This window comes from Sturnira hondurensis, unplaced genomic scaffold, assembly GCF_014824575.4.
Source record: "Sturnira hondurensis isolate 20B ecotype Veracruz unplaced genomic scaffold, ASM1482457v3 Scaffold0004786, whole genome shotgun sequence".
NCBI lineage: Eukaryota > Metazoa > Chordata > Mammalia > Chiroptera > Phyllostomidae > Sturnira > Sturnira hondurensis.
Genome location: NW_028077417.1, coordinates 718,869 through 729,114, shown reverse-complemented (window position 1 = coordinate 729,114; position 10,246 = coordinate 718,869). Strand labels below are relative to the sequence as shown.

At 38.4% G+C, this 10,246-nt stretch overlaps 1 protein-coding gene across 4 annotated transcripts in view; it reads left to right on the top strand.

Moving 5' to 3' along the window:
* The first annotated feature begins 2,111 nt into the window (after window positions 1–2,111).
* The window catches only part of MBNL3 (muscleblind like splicing regulator 3), a 126,101-nt gene continuing 117,966 nt past the window's right edge, over window positions 2,112–10,246 (top strand). For 2 of the 4 annotated variants that reach the window (XM_037046039.1, XM_037046040.1), the window contains exon 1: window positions 2,112–2,297. The gene's annotated coding sequence lies outside the window, so the exon portion shown is untranslated. The remainder of the gene's footprint in view (window positions 2,298–10,246) is intronic. The other 2 variants (XM_037046041.1, XM_037046037.1) reach the window with 1 other exon arrangement.

Genomic DNA, 10,246 nt, shown 5'->3' with positions numbered 1-10,246 from the left:
CCTTCCAACTACTATGACCCTGCTACTATTATCTTATATTTGACAAACAGATCGATTTCTTGCCTTAAATTACCTGGATAATTTTATTTGGATCAGTTTGTCAAATTAAAAATATATAGTTAGCTTGAGAATTCACCCCATTCCTCAACCTAACTGCTACTTAAATATCTCCTGTGACGTTTTTGCACTTTTGGCAGAGCATATAGAAATCCATGCAGGGGATGAAGCAGTTCATTGCAGTAAAGTAGCACATGCACTATTATGAGCTTGTCACAGTGAATCCTGCATATGTGTGTGTTATCAACTACAATTGTCCTTGTAAAATTAAATAAAAGCATGCATTTATTGTTGTAAGGTTCCAATTAAGGGACAGCTGGTGTTCTTATTACACTTGAATTAAATTGAACTTGTAATTTAGCTGTCCAGATGCACATTTTTAAATCAATATATAAAATTGCATTTGCTTTGTTTATTTCTTACTCAAAAATATCTGGAGCTCTACCTTGCGGCTCCTCCTACCCTTCAAACCCCACTGAAGAAGAGAAACTATTCACATATAACATTTTCTTCTCCAAGGTTTTTAAAGGGAAATAAAGGACTGAAGAATTTATAGAACGGAGAGGACCAAGGAAAGTAGCTGTTGAATTTTCCTTCCCTCCCTTCCTTCCTTCCTTCCTCCCTCCCTCCCTCCCTCCCTCCCTCCCTCCCTCCCTCCCTCCCTCCCTTCCTTCCTTCCTTCCTTCCTTCCTTCCTTCCTTCCTTCCTTCCTTCCTTCCTTCCTTCCTCAACTTTCCTTCACCCCCTTCCTTTATTTTCTATTTTGCCTTCAGCGTTAGCTGATATATTTATTGACTAAAATCGTCTTTAAAATTACCTGTTTCACATTACCTGTAGCTGAAATGACTATAAGCCTTCAGCTTTTGATCACAGCGCATTTCTTCTTGGCACTTCAGTTCCTAAAGTTTAAGAAACTTTGCTGCAACCCACAGCCATCCTAGGATGTGTGCAAGTTGCTGGTTTTTGCTTTTGTAAAACCTGTATTTATGACCACCCCCTGCCATACCCTTAAAAATGAAATTATAAAGAGCCTTTGCAGTGGAGGCTGGGCCCGAGTTTGGGGGAAAAGACACCACACTCCCTGAGAATAAAGGCTGTGTTGCACTCTGTGAGAACCGGGTACTAATGAATGAAACACACACAGAATATATCTGGTGATGAAACAGTGCTAGAGGAAGAAAGTGCCTGTACTCGGAGCACGCTTAGAAGCACGACTTTTGGACAATTTGATGGGAGCATCTAGCAGGAGGCAGAGGGCAGTCACAGGGTGGAAGTGGGCTCCGGGGGCACGTGGCCGAATTCCAGCCAGTCGGCAGCTCTGGACACCAGCAGTGCTGGGTATGCAGTGCTACCTGGCCTGGTGTGGCAAGGCCCTGCGGCTGGGGGTGGCTCCAAGCTCCTCTGCTTTCCTGCAGGTGGGCTGCCACTAGAGTTTGTAGAAGTTGTGGTTTTGGTGCCCAGAGTCCCATCACTAGTGCCGCCCCCTTTGAGTGTACTATCTGCGGAGCTCGGGGCACCCAGAGGGCGAGCCAGGAGCAGGGCCCAGGTTGCTGGTGTCAGTTGGAGGGCTCTGCCAGGGGACAGCTGGTGGAGGGGCACGCCTTTGACCAGGCAGGGTTTGGGCCGGGGTTGCCATGGCAGCCACTTGCCAAGGGGAGCCCCACACCAACCAGCAGCAGCAGCTAGGGCGCTGGGGAGCTCAGATTAATGCTAGGAGCGGACTGAACCAAGAGCATGGAAAAAGGGGGGAGGCCAGGCCGTGGCCCCTCTGCTTCCCAGCACTCCGCACTGCCCCGGGAAGGGTCCTCGTGTTTTCAAGAAAAGAAAATATTATTTCTTCTGGGCCTGAAAGTAGGCTTGCCAGAGCACAGGAGGATGGGGGGCAGCGGGGAGCAGAGTGATTGTCACCTCCATCCGGGAGTCCTCGTGCGCTTGTCTCTTGGCTTGGCATTTTATACCCTGCAGCGGCTGACTTGGAACCCGTTTGCACGTCCCAGCCACGAAGTTATGTAGGTGGGGCGGGCTTTAATTTGCTTATATCTAATATTTCAGAGCCTCTCTTTAAAATGGCGGCATTCAGTATACACCCCTGCTAAAGGCTCTCCAGGCACCTGGGTCACCTCGCGCAGAGCTGCTTTTGCTTCTGTAGCTAACAGATGGCATGTGCCACTGTCGCTGCCACTGCCTCTGCCGCTGAGAGCAGGACCTTTTAGCCTCTGGGTTTGCTCTAGCAGCATAAGGTAAGGCTGGAGATAAGTTGGGGTTCATGAGAGCGGCTGCCTTCCTAGGACGCTGATGAAATAAAATGCCTTTTAAACTTTATTTTTCAAAATGGTACATAGAAGGAAAAGTAACCCTGCAACTTTGTTGCAGTTTGGGGGCTTTGATCTTCCTCTTGTTCTTCCTTTCTTTTTTCCTACTTCCTTTTCCTTCAATTTCTTCATCTATAATAAATAGTATATATAGTAATTTAAACTTCTTGCATGGCATATCATCAGCTAATGTGTTTAACAACTAATTTTATCCCTGGTCATGTTATATCACAAGCAGTGCCACAGCTTCCTTGCAGCTCTTGGCTTTTCCCGCTCTAGATCAACACCTTTGGGCAGTTTGCTTTTACTACTGGCATCTGAAAAGCATGAGGGTAGATTTTAGCAGATTATTAAAAAGGTAACTTTACTTGTTAACATTCACAAACAGGCTTTTATGGTAAGAAAACAACATTTAATCAAGATGAATAATGAAAGTAATTCATTTGTGTAGTTTTAGCATTACTGTAGTAGATCTATGTGATTTTATAACTACAATCTGTTGATTGGTATATAGAAAGACAACAGTGAGAGTGAATGTATTGTTTTGCTGTTTAATCAAGGAAGTGTGTTTTAAAGAAGTTCTTATTTTCTGAGATGTTCCTAAATTGCTAGTATTTGTAAATGGGCATGGATCCCCACAGCCTATCTCTACACATGTATTGTGTTCATGGGAAAGCATGAATTAAAACTATTCCAAGATTTAATTTTGAAGTGATGTTAATTTTTCTCTATCTTGATTCCTTGTTTTAATCAATAAGTCTTTCCCTGATTACTGATATAGTGGTTGGAGGGCAGACTATTGAAATAGGTGTACAAATGACTAGACATGAATGCTTTATACAATTTATCCATGAGATTTTTTTCCTTCTGATGTAAAGTATACTAACAATAAGGCTTACTGGAGACCTCAGATTTTCTGATTTTATTCACATTTTCTCTTTTGCCTATGCAAATATTCAAATACTTTTAAAAGTTGTTTTTAATTTTTTTCTAATATGCAATACTTTGGGGAAATGCCTTCATATTTATAGAAACTTCCCTAAACTTAGCCTAAAAGGACTTGTGCCCATAGCCCAGCTGATATTATAATATTTCTGTCCACTTCTTAACTTCTCTCCAGACAATGGAAGCTACTTGGCTGGCAGACTGTCCTGCCATTAGATTTAGCAAGGTTTTGAAAAGTGGGGAAAGGTAATCGTTTAGGTCATAATTGTTTAGCAACTATTAAAGAACTGTGCAGTTTGGCCTCCCAGTGAGGTACTACAGTGTGCCTAGAAAGAAAGAAATGAACTGTTTACAATGGAATGTGCTATTAAATAAATTTTGCATCAGTTTTTCAGAAGATTATTGAGAGAAGTGTATGGGGTAATTCATTGCTTCACATCTGAAAGAAGAGTTCCTGCAGGTAGAGCAATAGATACTTGCAGTTTTGCAAGAAGTGGGGACAGAGGTGACCAAAAGCAATTTCTCTCAATTTTAGTGATTCATATTTAGAACTGAGTTCAGCAAGCTTTGGGTCCTGATGTGCTTGCTGCCTTGTTTGCTGAAATACTTCAGATTAAGTTCATCCTTTGGAAAAAAAAAAGAAAAGATTAAACTTCCGGACTTGAATAGACAAGCTAAACTAGTGTTAGAGACCTTAGAAGGAAATTTGGCCAGTTAACATTCTGCAGTTTCACGTAATGATGAGATTGGAAGCTTTGTATGAAAACATAAGTGAAAAACTTTGTAAAAATATTTTCAAGAGAGATTAATATAGTTCTGGGCTAGAGGTGGTGATTACATGTTATGCTCTACTTCTAAGAGCTACTTCATTTCTCTAATTTCTTATGCTGCTTTTAGCACTCATAATGATTCCCAGGACTATTATAAAGCACCTTTTTTTCCTTCCACTGTTCACACCAAGCATTTCACAACAGTTGCTTTTTAAGGGGGACAAAACCTCTAATTATGAGCTGGCATCCAAAGTATCTTTGGTATTCCCTTGCACCCACCCTTTACCTTAGCAATGCTTTGCACAAAGTAGCTACTTAATAAATGTTGAGTTAAAAATTCACAGAGGAGCAGATTCTGTGCACAGCTTTTAATTTAAACAGAAGACATTGTTGGGTACTTGCAAAAACCTAAAATTTTAAAGAAGATTAGAATGTACAATCCCTTAATTGCCGGAATTCTATTTGCCACAAATGAGTTATTTTGCTTTTCATTTTACTTCTAGGCACTTGTGTAATTCATCCTTTTGACCACTAGGTGCATTATTATTGGCCCAGCTCTACAATATGAAAAAGTAATCACAGCAGCTTGGGTAAAAAAAAGGTTTTGTCTTTTGAGGCTGTACAATACTGCACAAGCTGGAACAGTGACACTCTCTTGGCTGCTGTGCAGATGCTGACAATATAGTCTGAAGCACAATTTTGTTCTAGGCCCACTTGTTTTTATATGTGAGAGGGAGTGGAGGAAGAAAAAGGTGACAAGATTTTCATTCCTAAAATGTTATACTTAGTCTGCTTATAATACACTAAATTCAGGAAGGTGGCTAGATTTTTCTGTTTTAAAATAAATAATATTGTCTGAAAGGATTACAAACAGGGATTGGGGCACAGCAGACAAGAATAATTTACAGTACATGTTTGACAAGTAATTTGATCCTGTAATTAAAGTTAGATAATGGTCCTTGCCATGTTAAAACTATCAAGTGTCTGAAAGAGCATGCAGGCTACACTCACCTTTACTTCTTCAAGGTTCTTCCATGCTGTTGGGTTTTCTTATAACAATGTCTAGTAGAGTGAACAGATGGATTTTCCCTCATTATATATGTATGTGATTTCAAGAAAGTAGAAATTAGAAGTTTTGTTTCTTTGTGGAATTTTTGTGCATCTCCTTAGGTGTAATGTGGTTCTCACTTCAAAAACAGAAAGAAACCTGTGTCTCAGATAAAATGAGATAGACATTTTTCCTCTATGGTAACAAAAATTTTTGGAGCATAGAGTTTAATTATCAACCAACCATATGATAAACAAACACAAATTATGACCAAAAATAAAACTATTATATCTATATTATTGTGGGCTTTTAGATCTTAAGAATACCAGGGGGCTCCATGACATTCTACTCTTCCTGAATGGTTATATATGGCCTCAAGATAGCCAAATGACAATGTTGGAAGGGCAACTTTAACAATTAGGATAAATAATGCATCAATTGCATTACCAGGTGTTAATAATACCCATGTGACCTAAAAGAGATCAGAAAAGATATTTTTCCAGATCATTTTGTTCAAACACAATATAAATTCATCATTTATTATTATTTTTATAGGGAGCTGTTTTTATTTTATTTTTTAAGATTTCATTTCTTTATTATTAGAGGGAAAGAAGAGGAGGGTCAAGTCAAGGAACATGTGTGAAAGACCCATGGACAAAAACAACAGTGCAGGGGAGAGGTTGAATGTGTGAAGTGAGGACTGGGTAGAAAGAGGGAGAGTAATGGGGAGAAATGGGGACAACTACTTGAACAACAATAAAAAAATTAAATCAAATTAATAAAATCTGTGAGGAAAAAATCCATCATTTAGTTCTACTTCACACTAAATTGGGTGATACTTTTTAAAAGATTGATGGGAAAATAATATAACATGAAAAGTATTTTTATTTGAGAAATAAAAGTACTACTACTTTATCTGGGCATGTACACACAACAGAAGCATACACATGCATGTGTGTCTAAATTAGTTGTCATTTTAGAACAATTCATACACATATGCATTGATTTCTCCCTGGAGCTTTATGGAAAAGTATTTATTTTTACAGTATTCCTGCCATTTTAAGAAAGAAATGAAAAAGATTCACATAAACTATAATAAATATTAGTATCAAGCAATGTCTCCCAGGCTCAGTAAAAGAAGTGGGGCTCTGAATATTCAACTCCAGGCAGTGAACATTCAGAAAAAGCATACATTGTTCAGAACTGAAGAAGAAACAGAAATGAGAGGAAACTTGATTTAAGTGTGTGTGTGTGTGTTGTGTAGATATAGATATAGGTATACAAAATGTATCTGATTATATATGTATACTATATATTAATATACATCCATATATATTACATGTATACATGCACATTTATATCTTCATACACATATATGACATATAATATATATTCTATGTTTATGGATTTTTGTTTATAATATTTATATATTTATTTTATGTATAGGCAGATAGATGTTTATATTTTATATATCTGTGTATATGATGCTTTTCAAGAAACTCAAGCATAGTAATCCCAAAAGTCATTATTTTTTTAACAGAACAAAGTGTTTAAAAAAGCTTGATTACAGTTTTAGGAATCAATTAGGCATGCTTGTTAAAATATGTCCACTCTGAAGCCCTACATCCATCAGCATTAAGTTGGCTCATAAGTAGGAGAGATTTGTTTCCAATTTTAGTCCAAAGTTTAATGAGTCTTTTTAAAAAATCCTCACAGTAGGTGAATTACAACAGCCCAGAAAGAAAGGGCCTCCAATTGAGAAAAGCAGTCTGAGCAGAAATTCAGAGGGTAGGCACTAGAGGATTCCAACAGGGCTTAGAACACAGGAACATCCTAGAAAGTGACTATTAGGCGGATCTTGTTTTCCATTTTGGATCACTCAAATAGGCTTAAAATTGTCCCACCAAATTCATTGAATCCTGCACTTCTTGGCATTGCCCAGGACTGGTGTGGAAATTTGAGAAAGGTTTCTTCAGGTTCATTCAGGTTTCCCTAAATGTATCAGTAACTCTCTATTAGGCAGTTTACTGGGTGTCCTTAGCTCATAGCCCTAGTGCCTAGCACATAGTAGGCTTTCAGTAAAAGTTTGTTAAATGAATTAAAGAATAGTTCAATGTTTCTAGTGTTGTCTTGTATTTTATGAACATCCTTCCCCTGACTTCAGGTAGCAGTATCTCTATTTCTTTTTGACAAAAAAAAAATCAACAACAACAAAATAGACTGAACACAAGGTTGAATGTCCTCCTGGAGGCCACAGTAGCAACTAACTCTTTAACAACTTCAAGAAAAAGCAAGCAATGTCACATTTTGGGATGAGGCCTCTAGGATTGGCCCCCAGCTATTTTTCTGTCACTTGCAGTTGCATTTAGTATATCTGTTCTGCATACAAAGGAAATCAGTTTTCAACAAGAAGTTATGTAGAAAGAGTTCTTTAAACTGTTTTACCAGATAAAAAATGAATGAAAATAAGAAATACTGTGATTTAGATGTCTTGTGTCATGTATAGTTTAGAAAGTGATGAAGTCACAAACAGAAACCAGAAAGGAAACTGGGAGCTGTCTCATTTCAGTCAAACACTGATTGCCCATTTAGAGGTTGAATTTGCATAGGTTTTTATTTACCAAGATACAGGTATGAATAGCGCCTCTTTTTACTGTATCCAGAAAGCAAAGTCTACACAGCAGAAGAGACAAGAGCTGCCATTTCAAACCCATCACAATTATCTTTTGTGCCCAGAGAACCATTGGTCTTTGGGTAGAGTTTTTGCAGTCTCCCCTTATGTGGCAGTATGAAGAAAACAAACAAGGATTTTTTAGGGGGGGGGGTGGCATGTTAGCAAAATGAGAGAGTAAAAGAACCACAGAGCTTGCATTTCACCTTTTGTTTTGAGTCTTCAACCTTTACATGGGAAAACAAAACAAAGCAAACAAAAGCACCATGTATAATATTAGCTTGGGTATGTATCTCATAGTATAATTCCTCAGTTATTTAATGCTTTACAAACTGAGTAAACGAGATTGTCACGTAATATTAAAGTGGCTGATTTATTATGGCTGGATTCATGAACTACATAGTGGTTTTTCTGATTTCTATTAAAAATATTGTAGAGACACATTCAACAAGACCCACAGCACAGTGATGGAGATCACATTTCACCTCAGTGCCTAAGTGGAATTGTCATTTGTCCTGTGAAAAGTAAGCATTCAATAAATGGCCCAATTGTGGGTGCTATTTGTTAAAGGGTGCATTGATTTTTTTTAATTTTTATTTTTTATTTAATTCTTGTTCAAGTACAGTTTTCTGTCTTATATTCCCAGCCCTGACCACCCCCCCCCAGTGCTCTCCACCTCCCTCCCATTTCCGCCCCCACCTTAGTTATTGTCCATGTGTCCTTTATACTTGTTCATGTGATGTTTTTCAAAATTTTTGGTGTCCAAGATTGATGAGGATCCCAAAGAAGGGGTTTGCATTTCATTTCAAACATAATTTTGGAAAAAAATGAAACTTTCAACTCCTTCATGTCAGCATTTCCCTAAGTAACTGGATAGAATGAAGAAAAACCTTATTAGCTCACCCAGAAGTATGAACTGAAAAATAGCACACATTATAGGGTCACATTTTATGTTTAAAGGCTTCAAAATACAAAAAAACATGAGGGTGGGCAGAGGTGTTGCATAATCTGATCTGTTTCATGAATGCTTACAGTAGTGGCCTCAGCTGTCCACAGAGGCTATGTCAATAAGCATTTTGCTGGCTTTCTGAAGCTACAGTCTGAGCTGGACTCAGATTGACAGGCACCCCCAAGGGAGGGCCTTTTTTTCTTTATTTGTTTATTTGTTTTGGAGAAAGACCTATGGTTTTGGCCAAACTTTTGACTGGCCAACTAAGCTACCTTGCTACCATGTATAATCCTCTTTCTTAGAAAGATAAACTTGGTTTGGCTGGGGGTCTTATTTAGACATACTGAGAGATTCAGCATAGCAATAATGTGAGGGCTCAATGCTTTTGCTTTCTGACTGAAACTTCCCCTCCAAAGATCTTTTGTGGCTAAGATGACAGGCTGGAAAATGTGGCATAGGGCTTGATATTTTACAGTGCTGGAACAGAACTGAGAATACCTCCATGCGTTGTGGAGACCATGATGTTGATGGTGATGATGATTATAAAAATGACCTAAAATGTGCAAACACTTTGAGGTTTCATAAGTCCTGTTGAGGGAATGGTGAGAGAGAGAGAGAGAGAGAGAGAGAGAGAGAGAGAGAGAGAGAGCAACTCTAAGATTAGCTAGTTCCTCTTCTCATGAATATTGTAGTCTGCTGTTCTTTCTTACTAATCAGATGCATGAAAACTATGGTTTTGAATATTGATTCTAAATTAACAGGTAACAGCTAGCTTACCTAAACACTTTTATTTTTATTAATGGAGTCTATTCTTCCTTTATTTCTTAAAATGTAGAAGTTGAAGGAACTTGTGTGACCTGTACAAAATAAAATTTTGAGGTAAAAGTTACATTTGTCACTTTCAAGCCTACATTATACAATAACCCCACTATTGCCTTCCATCTATCCCCAAAGAAATTTTGTTAAATTTTTAGCTATAAAAACAATTCAGAAAGAGGCACTCATAAATGGTGAGAAGCAATGACAGGAAATGCTGGTTGCATAGGCCTTATTCAGAATTTAGGGAGGCTAGAGCTGGCTGATTTGCTTTTAACTTCCTGTTTGGGGGCTGTTTGGGTCAAAAGTAGCAGTGTTTTCCATATAAAGATTTTTCTTCATTCTGTAGGGTTACAATAAATCTGTCACTGTACTGTGTGTTTGTATATTTTATGGACTGTATCATGTGGTTTGAGTTTAATTTGGAAGCCAGTGCTTTTACAATCAAGATTCTACTGCCCCTCCCAACACACACACACACACACACACACACACACGTGCAGTTTTAGGATCTGGGATTGTATCAGCTTTCCAAAGTTTATAGCTCTATTTACACAATACTGATTGCTGAGGAGGGCGTTTCCTGCCAGCTAATGACTGGTTGGAAGGGCCAACAGTCCAAATCCAGGGAGAGAGAGCCATTCATTAAGTGCCATCAGAGGAGACCAGGGCACTTTT